Below are 10,504 nucleotides of genomic sequence, written 5' to 3' on the forward strand. Positions count from 1 at the left end.
GAAAAAACGTCTGATGTATCTTTCTAAGAAGTTCAACGAAAAGCCATTTTTACTTAAGATCACCTTTATGTTTTCTAACTCTTCATGTAGGAATTGCCAGGTTGAACAGATAGTGAAAGCGCGGTGAACAAGTATATTGATTAAACTTGTTTTGTATTTGTTGGGAATGAAGCTATCTGCGTTTATATACAGGCCGGTGAAGGTTGGTTTTCTGTATATTGTAGTGGAAAAACCTGAAGGTGATCTGAAGATGTTAATTCCTAAGAAGGGCAGATTTCCATTGACTTCAATTTCACTAGTAAATTTCATATTGTGGTGTTTCTGGTTGAGATAATCTAAAAAATGTTGAAAAAATTGAAAAAAAATTGTATTCCAACATATGACTGATTCTGACCACCCTATTAGTCGTAAGGACTTCTCAATCATTGGTCATGCAAGTTCTCCAACGGAACTCAGTATCAAGGAGGCATTATCCATATTTCTTTTGAAGCCACCCTTAAACACGCAACAAGACATGGCCTGTTTGAAATTATTGACTTAACCCAATGATTGTCAATGTAATTTTTTACGTTTTCATTAATTATTGTTTGTTCCTTTAAAATTATTTTAAAGCATCCGCTCAAGAAACTTATTATTCTGACGATGATTAAAGTAATAATTGAAACGTCACCATGAATTTTAATTTAGTTATGGGTTTTATCTTTTTTATCAAGTTTAATGGTGTGTCCTTATCTTAATACATTATCAAGAACTCTCCAATATAATAATTCCAAAGTAGAACAATAACAGAAAATGACAGAATAATTTTATATTCACCATTGGCGCCCGCACAGGTAATGATCTGAATTTTTTAAAGAAAAAAAATAGTACGCCACTGATAAACGTCAAATTAAAAATAATTTTTGAATGGCAGCTAATCTGGAAAGCTCATCGTAGGTGGCGCTCGTGTAGTTGGAGGTCACGTCAACTTACGTCAACACTTCAAATCATTCTATTTCCAAGTAAATATTGTATATTTGTTTCGCTGTGTGAATTATACTTGAGAAAATAAAATACCTCAATGTTGTGCTGTGCATTTGTGCTCATCGAGAACATCAGGACACAGGTTTCCCAAAGATATTCTGAAGAGAAAAAAGTGGATTGTAGCAACAAGAAGGGATAAATATCTGCCGACAATAAATGCACGTATCTGCAATAAACATTTTGTTTAAACAGATTACGTATTGCTCTTGGATTCGACTGTAAAAAATAGAATACTTCACTATAAAATTCAGATCAAAATTTATTATAAACGCACGGATTAAGATTTGCAATTTTATATACATTCACACTGTTGCCACATCCACAATCGCTTTTTATGGAGTGAACATATAAAAAAATTATATTTGAAGTAATAATAATAATATAGAATAGTGAATAGATGTGAAATACTAATTTTAAATAATTCTCAAGTTCTTAAGAGGCTACAGTAGCGATCAACAGGTAGCAACAAACGCGTTCCAAGATTGCGGCTGTAATTTTGAATATTTTGTCGAGATATTTGGCACACATATTCGTAATATAATAAAGAATGGCGGTACAGAGCCCAAATTGAGAAATATATTAGTATGTGGAAATTACTCTGTAATTAAATACAATATTCAAAAAACGAGCCTGTACCGCCATTAAGAAGAACAAAAACATAAACTTTCTTCAAATAAACCTTTTTATCCCATTCCTAGATTTTGTGTAATCTTGGAACTACTAAAATTTTTTATTTCTAACAAGAAATCGAACATATTATAACTAATAACTAATTCGGCAACATAGAGAAATTATCACTGTCATTTTGACAAACCTGCGTCAGATTTTCTCTAATCTATTCTGTCATCTTTATCGATATCTGTTAAGTGCAGTAGTGTGTTAATTTAAGAATTCGTTATTGTGGTTTCATAGGAAAGTAAAGTTTATTGATAGTTAATTTATTATATTTTTGTTGTTGTTGTATAAGTTGTTGGCCTCTTTGAAAGAATAGATTGTTGTTAATTGTGAGTTTTAGTTATATGTAGGTAGGTAGGTATATTTTACGTAAAAATATTTCGAATTCTAATGCGAGTATATAAAGTTTTAGGAGGATTTTTTATTCTCTAACAGGAACTTCACAATCAAAGTAATCAACGGCCCCCCTTCCGACACACAAGAATCTCTCAAATGTTCCTGTTCATCTTCCGGCCACGTACTCCACCGAAAGCCCAAACGCAAAAAGATTCATGTACCGTCCGCTCTAATGCAAACATGCATTGACGAACTCCCGGTGGAGTACGAAAACATCCTTGAGGCTACCCCGTTAGCCTACCGTACCCACCTCTAACATTTCCTCTTCCCTACCCCGAACAGGGAGAAGTTGGTTTTTTGCGGTTTCCCAACTTCATTGCACAATTATACCTGTTCGTCCCAAGAAAATAGCCGCAACTATTTTCTCCACTCGAACGCACACTGTCCACGCTGCACTCAAAGCCACCTCCTGACCGCCGACGAGGGACGCAGGTTCGCCTGTCGTTGTACAATGGTTTCTAGGGAGACTGGTCGAGAGCAAAGCACGGACAGTACACGTAAATGTCTATGGAACCAACAACAATCCATCAAACTTTCTTCTCTGTTGACTTCTTAGCCTTCTGGACACCACCGTCCGGCATAACCCAGGATCCAAGAACACCAGGACACGGCGCTTGCCCCAGTGTGTTTTTCGGACTGTTTGCTTTTGCTGCCAACACAATACATTCACCTCAAACCCTGAAGAGGACTAAATCCTAAACGGGGAAGCACATTGAACGCATTTCTTTTAAACATTATCTAGACAAGCAAATCAAACAATGTGGCTGGCTTTTTTATTCTAAAAATATTATCAATAGTTTAACAAAATGGGAAAAGTTAATCAAACGAAAAATAAAGCGATCCTTCCAAGAAAAAGTCCATTAAAAACCGTGCCAAAATTACGAGAACATCGAAATTTTTTTCGCTTCACAACGAAAAATGATTATTTATTATTGTTTTATTATTAGATATTTCATGCAAATACCTATCTTAACATAAAATTTTCACCCATTTTGGTTTATTTTTATAAATATTTATTTACTAATAATAAAATCGTGTTCTATTAATTCCATTTAGCGCGACTATGATATTGTCAAAATATTAATCTTAGATAATGTCAAAGATTACCACGCACTGTTGCCAAAGTTTATGATACTATCTCCCGAAGTTATATTTTGTTGCTACCTGTTGATCGCTACTGTTGGCTCTTAATATTTTTTAGTGACTAAAACATAACCTGACCAAACCTAACCTAGCGTCATCGAAAATAATTATAAAAAAGTTAATAACTGAAAATTAAAGTGACCTAGTAGGTACCATTCAAATATTCTTTAGTGACTAAAACATAACCTGATCAAAGCTAACCCTAAATTTTTCTAATTTCACCTTAAATTTAAGGTCGCTTTTCACGTAGACAAACACCCAAATAATTGTACTTAATTAAATTAACACATTCCATATTTCCATAAGGAATTATATTTTTTTTTTTTAAATAAAACAACATTGCAGAATCAACTGCGCTCAACCCATGCTTAAACCAAATTTACATCAAATGCGCAACTGCCATGGCGGCCATATTTTTAAAATATCACATTTTTAAATGAAATAAACACAAAAATTAATGCTGAGCGCACTTAATTGTGAATTTTAAATTGATAAAAAAATAAGGCAGATCGCACATATCATATTATCAGACTCGTGTGCGGAGTGAGTCAATACCAAATAAATACCCTATGAGCTATAGAAATAAAACATTGAGACGATGATTAATATAGTTTATCATTCGATAAGGGCTTCCTTTTTCCAGTAACTCTCGCATTGCTTCTCAATTCGTTTTTCAACGCACAAACAGTCTCCAAGATCCATATATTTCGGCCATAATTTATTATTTATTAAATCGTAATCAAAAACACCATATACAAACTTCACGAATAGTCAAAACGTTGACCTCCAACTACACTAGCGTCGCCAAGTGGGAGAAACGGCGTACATAGGTGCCATTCCTCGTTCAATTTACGACAACAAATCAGTACCATTTGGTCAGACGGTGCTAACTGCATTTTTAGTCATTGTGTGTTTAGTGCACACAAATAATCAAAACAACATTCTTTATCGTTTAGGCAGACGCTGCTAAATGCACAACGGATATAATTTGATTGGCAGCATTGGTTATTCAATGATAGTGCACATTTTTTTGTTTATGCGTGATCAGATTATCATAAGTATTGTTATCACACAATGATCAAAATACATTTTTCATTTTTTTATGGTCAAATAGTGATAAGTGGTACAAGTCACTTGTGCATAAGTCACAAATTAGTATTTTTGTGGAATCAAGTTGTATTAATTCATTGTTAAATGCATTCAATAACATGAAACAAATATTTTGTAGTAGAGACCTTAGCCTAAATCTTAGAAAACGAGTAATAAATAATTGTTATGCATTTTCTATTCTTGTGTATGTTGTGGAGACATGGACTATTATTAAACAATGTAATAATAGATTGGAACCATTTTAAATGTGGACATATTGAAGATTGCTGAGAATCTCCTGGGCAGACAGAATAACCAATGAAAAGTACTAAGAAAAATAGAGCACAACAGGGAGATACTGGATTCCACCAAAATAAAAAAACCAAAGTATCTGGATCATATGACACGTGGTGACAGTTATGAATTCTTTAAATTAATAATGCAGGAAAAGATTCAAGGAAGGCGCAGCATAGGTAGAAGAAAAATATCTTGGTGTGTATGCAGCTCAACTGAACTCTTTTGAGCTGTAGTGTCAAAAGTTAGAATAGCAGTTATGATTGCCAACCTTCATCGCAGATGAAGACATAAAGATGACATACAGAAGAAGAGGAAGAAGAAATTCCACAAAAAAGTCAAATAATTCCAGAATAAGAAGATAATAAGTGATATTCTTTAACAATAATCATTTGGTCAAAACATGATAATTTGCAATTTTTTCAAATTTCTTTTTTATTTTCAAACTCTTGTTCCACTTTTTCGAGTCCGTAAAATAAATTGTAACATATCGCATAGATTCACATATCTATTTATTCTGAAAATTGCTAATTCCGAGGTAAAACCTTAAACACAAACTCCCATAAATGGTTTTTTGTCTCTCCTATAAAGTAGTAAAAATGGACATAACATCATCTGATCAAATGGTACAGAAATAATTCTTGTCTTTTTTTCATATGCGGCGCCGTTTTTATACAAAAAAATAAAACATCTTAACGCTTACAAATTATTCGAGGTAGATTCCATATGCATAGAAACTTATTTCAAATACTTTGTACACGTTAATATATTTTATTTTTTTACATAAAAACGGCGCCTCATATGAAAAAAAAGACAAAAACAATTTTTTGTCGTAAATTGAACGAGGAATTCAAAAATGATTTTTAATTTGACATATCTCAGTCCCGTACTATTTTTTTCTTTAAAAAATTCAGTCCATTACCCGTACGCGCGCCAATGGTGAATATAAAATTACTCTGTCACCTTTAAAGGAGGTAATTTTTAACATTTGTTGTAGCCTTGCACATAGTTAAAATCTTTTTAGAAATATTTTCTGTTATTATTCTAGTTTGGCATTATTATTGGGACCGTGCAAATTCGGTAAAGTGACACCTATTTCTACGCTCTGCAACTTTATTCGCACTTTTAATTTTATTGGCCAATTATATTAGTCCTGGTTACTGGATAATTGTCAAGGCCATAGTCCAAAAAAATAATAAGAAGATAAAATAAGATTCAGGTTATGTTATTAAAACGTAAACAATTGTATGTAGTAAATAAAATTAGTTACTAAAATGCAGTACTGCAAGCAAAATACAATTAATTAAATTTACCTTTATATAATAATTGCATATCATATCAATATTGTGGAGCAACATATAATTTTTCTTCTTCAATGACAGTAGATATGAAATGTACGTCAATTTGACAATTTCAATTGACAATATGAATTATTTAACAAAGTTACAATATTTCTCCGGTATTCGCGCACGATCGTTTCTCAATTCCCTTCCAAGTACTTACCCACCGCGAATATTGGAGAGTTCTTGATAATATATTACGAAATGAAAAATACGCGCGAAGATGTTTTATTTTTTTGCATAAAAACGGTGCACCATATTAAAACAAGACAAAAAAGGTTCATGATCATAAATTAAAGGTGGAATACAAAAATAATTTTTAATTTGAAATATCACAGTGGCGTACTTTTTTTTTCTTTAAAAAAATTCAGACCATTACCCGTAGGCGCGCCAATGATGAATACAAAATTGTTATTTGTATATAAAAAAATGCGCAATAACCATCTCTTAAAACCCACCAAATTTAATTTTCATAGCTCAAACGGTCTTAGAGCAATAAAAAAATTCGCAGTTTGAAAAAAAAAATTTAACACCCCGTATCTTGGAAACGAAGCATTTGCAGACATACGATTATAAAGCAAACTGTTATTATTTTTTCATGTAGAATTACTCCTTAAAATGTTTCATACTTATTTACTAACACCCTGTATTCCTAAATACGAGTATTGTTTACTGGAATATTACATATGTAATTAACATTAGCAATAAATTATTGGACAAATAATTAACCCTTAACCACTGACATGCGGTATGTCATACCTTGCTGAATATTGTGTTGTAAAACGTGTTTTATAAAATACACTCACCGGCACAAAATTCCGCCACCCAAAATTTTTGATTAAGTTTGACAATCTATAACTTTATTATTTGTACTTCGATTTTCAAGTTTCTTGCACGAGTTTGTAGGTACATGTATTGATGTGAATTGCTATTATTCCGGTAACAAAATTTTTTTGCTTAGATGGCATTATTCGGGGGTGAATGTAAGCGTTGTTTTTTCTCCTAACTTTAAAAAATTCTGTGGAAAAATTGGAGGGCTGATTTTGTTTCATACTCCTTTTGTATTATCATGGAGGTATCACTAAGGTCTTGTTTTTTGAATTATCTGAATCTCTTTTCTTGTAAGAGCTGTAATTAAAAACACTGCTTTGAAGGTTTATTTAATTAAAAATATCAAACGCACTAAAATTAACAAAACAAAACAAATTTAACAACAAAACAAAACAATTCAATAGTGGTTATGTCCACCACTTGCAGCAACGACTGCTCGCAATCTGTTTAGCATCTAATTAGTGATGTAACCAATAAAAAACGGTACCGTTTTTAAAAAAAAACCGTTTTTTATTGCAAAAAAAACGAAGCCTTCGTTTTTTTTGTTTTTTTTTTCGTTTTTTTTTTATTTTGATTTTTTAAGTGGGTACAGTTTATTTAATGACAAAAACATATAATAAATATAATATTCTGTATAATTTTATAACAAAATAAGTATTATTTCGTTTCATAATTAATTTCGTATAAATCCTTTAAATAAAAAGACCATGGGTATAAACAAAATAAGAAGAGTTTATTCGTTAACTTGCAAAATCAAAGCAAAAATAAGTAATAAAAATTTATCAAATAAAAAAAACAACGTCTTAATGATTGAAAAGGTTCAATTAATTAACCGAATCCCTTAAATGAACACTGATCCGTCCCGTCGCTATCTGCATTTTCTTCAGACTCTGAAGCTTCCTCTTCATCACTTTCAAAGACAGACTCCGACTGATCTGAATTGGATATTATCATTGGTTCCGGTTCAGATTCTAATGCAGGATTGACTGTGAAGCTAGGGCCAGCAATTGATTCTGAACTGGATGATTCACTTGGCTGTAGGTCAGCCATTAATTTTAAATTATGAGCCACATACACGATTTTTGACGCTCGAGTATTGGTCAGCCTGTTTCTCTTGTTGGTGTGAATTCCCGAATATGAAGAAAAGGATCTTTCACATGCTGCTGATGTCGCTGGCAACTCTAGAAAACCAATCGCCAACTTGGAGAGTGCGGTATTTGAGCAAAGACCACTCCACCAGGCAATAGGGCTGATAGCTGCAATTGTGTCCTCATTCCATAGAAAAGCCTTTTTGAATAGTCCTTCTTTTGCAATAAAATTGACAACGTCAGCTAAGACGGCTGCTTCATCGACATCTGGCATCTTCTGTGCTACCTTGTATATGACTTCTGTCGCATCAGTCTACATTAAATAAAAAAAAATTAATATAAATATAAATAAAACCCACTATAACCTAAAAAAATTTACCATCTCATCTGAGCTAAGTTCGCAGCCACGATATTTTGGATCCAAAAGGTTAGCTACAAAATGAACACTATAAATAGCAAACTTCTTCCGATTTTCAAAAATTGCCCTTGTATCTGCTTCCTCTTTGGATAACAATGGACTTTTAGTGACATTTTCTAATGAGGTGTTAACCATTTTTTTAAATAAATGCAGACATTTTGAAATCGTTGGTGTGTCACCTTCTACAGAGGTAATTGTGTTAGCAATTGGTTCCAGAAGCATAATGTATCCTTGTACCCGGTCCCAAAATATATCGCTTAGAGCATTTTTTTTAAAGATGGGTGTTTGCTTACTGCCTTTTCAACTTCTTCATTGATAGTCATCCTTTTTATTATTTGTTTGTTAGCAAGCAATGATTGTAGACAAAGAACTAATGATCCCCATCTGGTAGGCACTGGGAGTTTAAGACTGCAACTTATTTTTAATTCGTTTTGTTTTTCCTTTACCCACGCAGATAATATGTGGCTTTGTCGGATGGCCTTTGTAAGGGCAACAGCCTCGGCAGTAAACAATTTCAGACTTGTTAAATTTTTGAGATCGGTAAATATTAAATTAAGAGAATGAGCAAAGCATCCATAGGTAAAAATGTTATTATCAAAATCATTTTCAATCAAGGCCCAAGCAGCTTTCATGTTTGCTGCATTGTCTGTGACTATACCAAATACCTTTCGGGGACCGATTTCACGTATTACTGCACCAAGGGTTTTTGCCATATATTCTGCAGTATGAGGTGCAGTGCCTGTGGGCATAATTTTAAAAAGGAATGGCTTTGGAGTTGTTACAACAAAGTTTAGGACAGCCTCGTTCCTAATATTGGACCATCCATCCACCATTAGTCTAACAGAATGTGCTCCAGCTTAAAGTAAAGAGATAATTATTTTTAACCTACTAGCATAATGTAGGTTTACTTATATTAAAGTCGGGCCGTTCTAAAATTACTGAAATATATACGACGGACGGTGTGGTACAACACTGTACCGCATCTGGTTGCTGTTCAAGGTCTTTCCTGTTAAACTTCGTCCGTAGTACGTTGTTCAGTGGTAATTTTACAGAGGCTCGCCTATATATTGTCAATGTTTTAATAAATATAATAACAGTAAATTAAATATTTTTTTTTAAATTCCAAAATTCCCCAAATTACATTAGTTTTAATGAACTAATACGGTTCCAACCGGAGTCGATGCCAAATTACATCATTTTGTACAACACTCCTTGGTAATGATGCAATGGCATCGAAACCGGTTGGAACCGTATTAGATTATTATTAAAACTAATGTAATTTGTGGATTTTCTAAAAAATATTTAATTTATTGTTATTACGCAGAATTTCACAGAGTAAGGGCCGAAACAATAAATTTTAATAAATATGGTAAAACTTAAATCTTACCAATGTTTTCCGAAACCATAGCCTTTACACGTAGGTGCTCACTGTCTATTAGTGGGCCTGATACAAGGTGTCGGGTTGGTATCTGATAAGCAGGTCTGAGAAATTTAAACAACTTCTGCCACTGTATATTTTCTACTAAAGCCAGTGGTGCTTGACTTGAATAGATAGCCCGGCTAAGCAGTTCATCGGCTTTTACTTTTTGTTCAGGTGTCATTTTATCCATGAATGCGGACACCTCTTTAGATTGTGATTTCGGTTTTTCTGTAAATAAAATTCCCAAATTTATTAAATTTAAAAATAAGTCTGTAAAGTAAGGTTATCTTTAGGAATTTCTACTAAATAAAGAAGAGGGAAATTTGGAAATATTTTTAGAGCTTTGGTACATACCTTTAACTTTTTCCTCCCTTTTTTCATGTATTGTTTGTAATAGTCCAATGTTTCGTTGTTTTCTCTCCGTCACTCCATACTTTATTTTAACTTCCTCTGGACATTTTAGGCATTTTTTAATATGTTCCAACAAACGTGTCCCATTTTTTGATAGTTGAAGTGTACAAAAAGTACACTCTACTTGAGGAGTTTTTTTTTCTGTGTTTTTAGCATTTTAAACAGGGAACTTACTTTGCAACTTTTCCTTCCCCGTGATTCCCGCGAAGAACAAGAACTCGAATTCGAAGACATTATAAACATTCAGTTTTTGTCACTAATGTCACTACAGTAGGTAACAAATAATTTATTATCATAAAACACAGAAAATATAATTAACAATAATTAATTTATTTAAACACGCTTAAATAAGCACTAAACACAAATATTTCCGGCA

General features: G+C 32.8%; 1 protein-coding gene and 1 long non-coding RNA gene across 4 annotated transcripts in view; one reads left to right on the plus strand and one right to left on the minus strand.

The window, feature by feature from the left end:
* The window catches only part of LOC114326726 (uncharacterized), a 149,115-nt gene that overhangs the window by 119,058 nt on the left and 19,553 nt on the right, over positions 1–10,504 (plus strand). The gene's annotated exons all lie outside the window — the stretch shown is intronic.
* Positions 9,874–10,461, minus strand: LOC126882998 (uncharacterized). The gene is made up of 2 exons (XR_007697451.1): positions 10,072–10,461; positions 9,874–9,945 (listed from the first exon to the last, which is right to left on the minus strand). It is a non-coding gene; the product is annotated as an uncharacterized LOC126882998 (long non-coding RNA).

This window comes from Diabrotica virgifera, chromosome 1 (genome assembly GCF_917563875.1).
Source record: "Diabrotica virgifera virgifera chromosome 1, PGI_DIABVI_V3a".
Lineage (NCBI taxonomy): Eukaryota > Metazoa > Arthropoda > Insecta > Coleoptera > Chrysomelidae > Diabrotica > Diabrotica virgifera.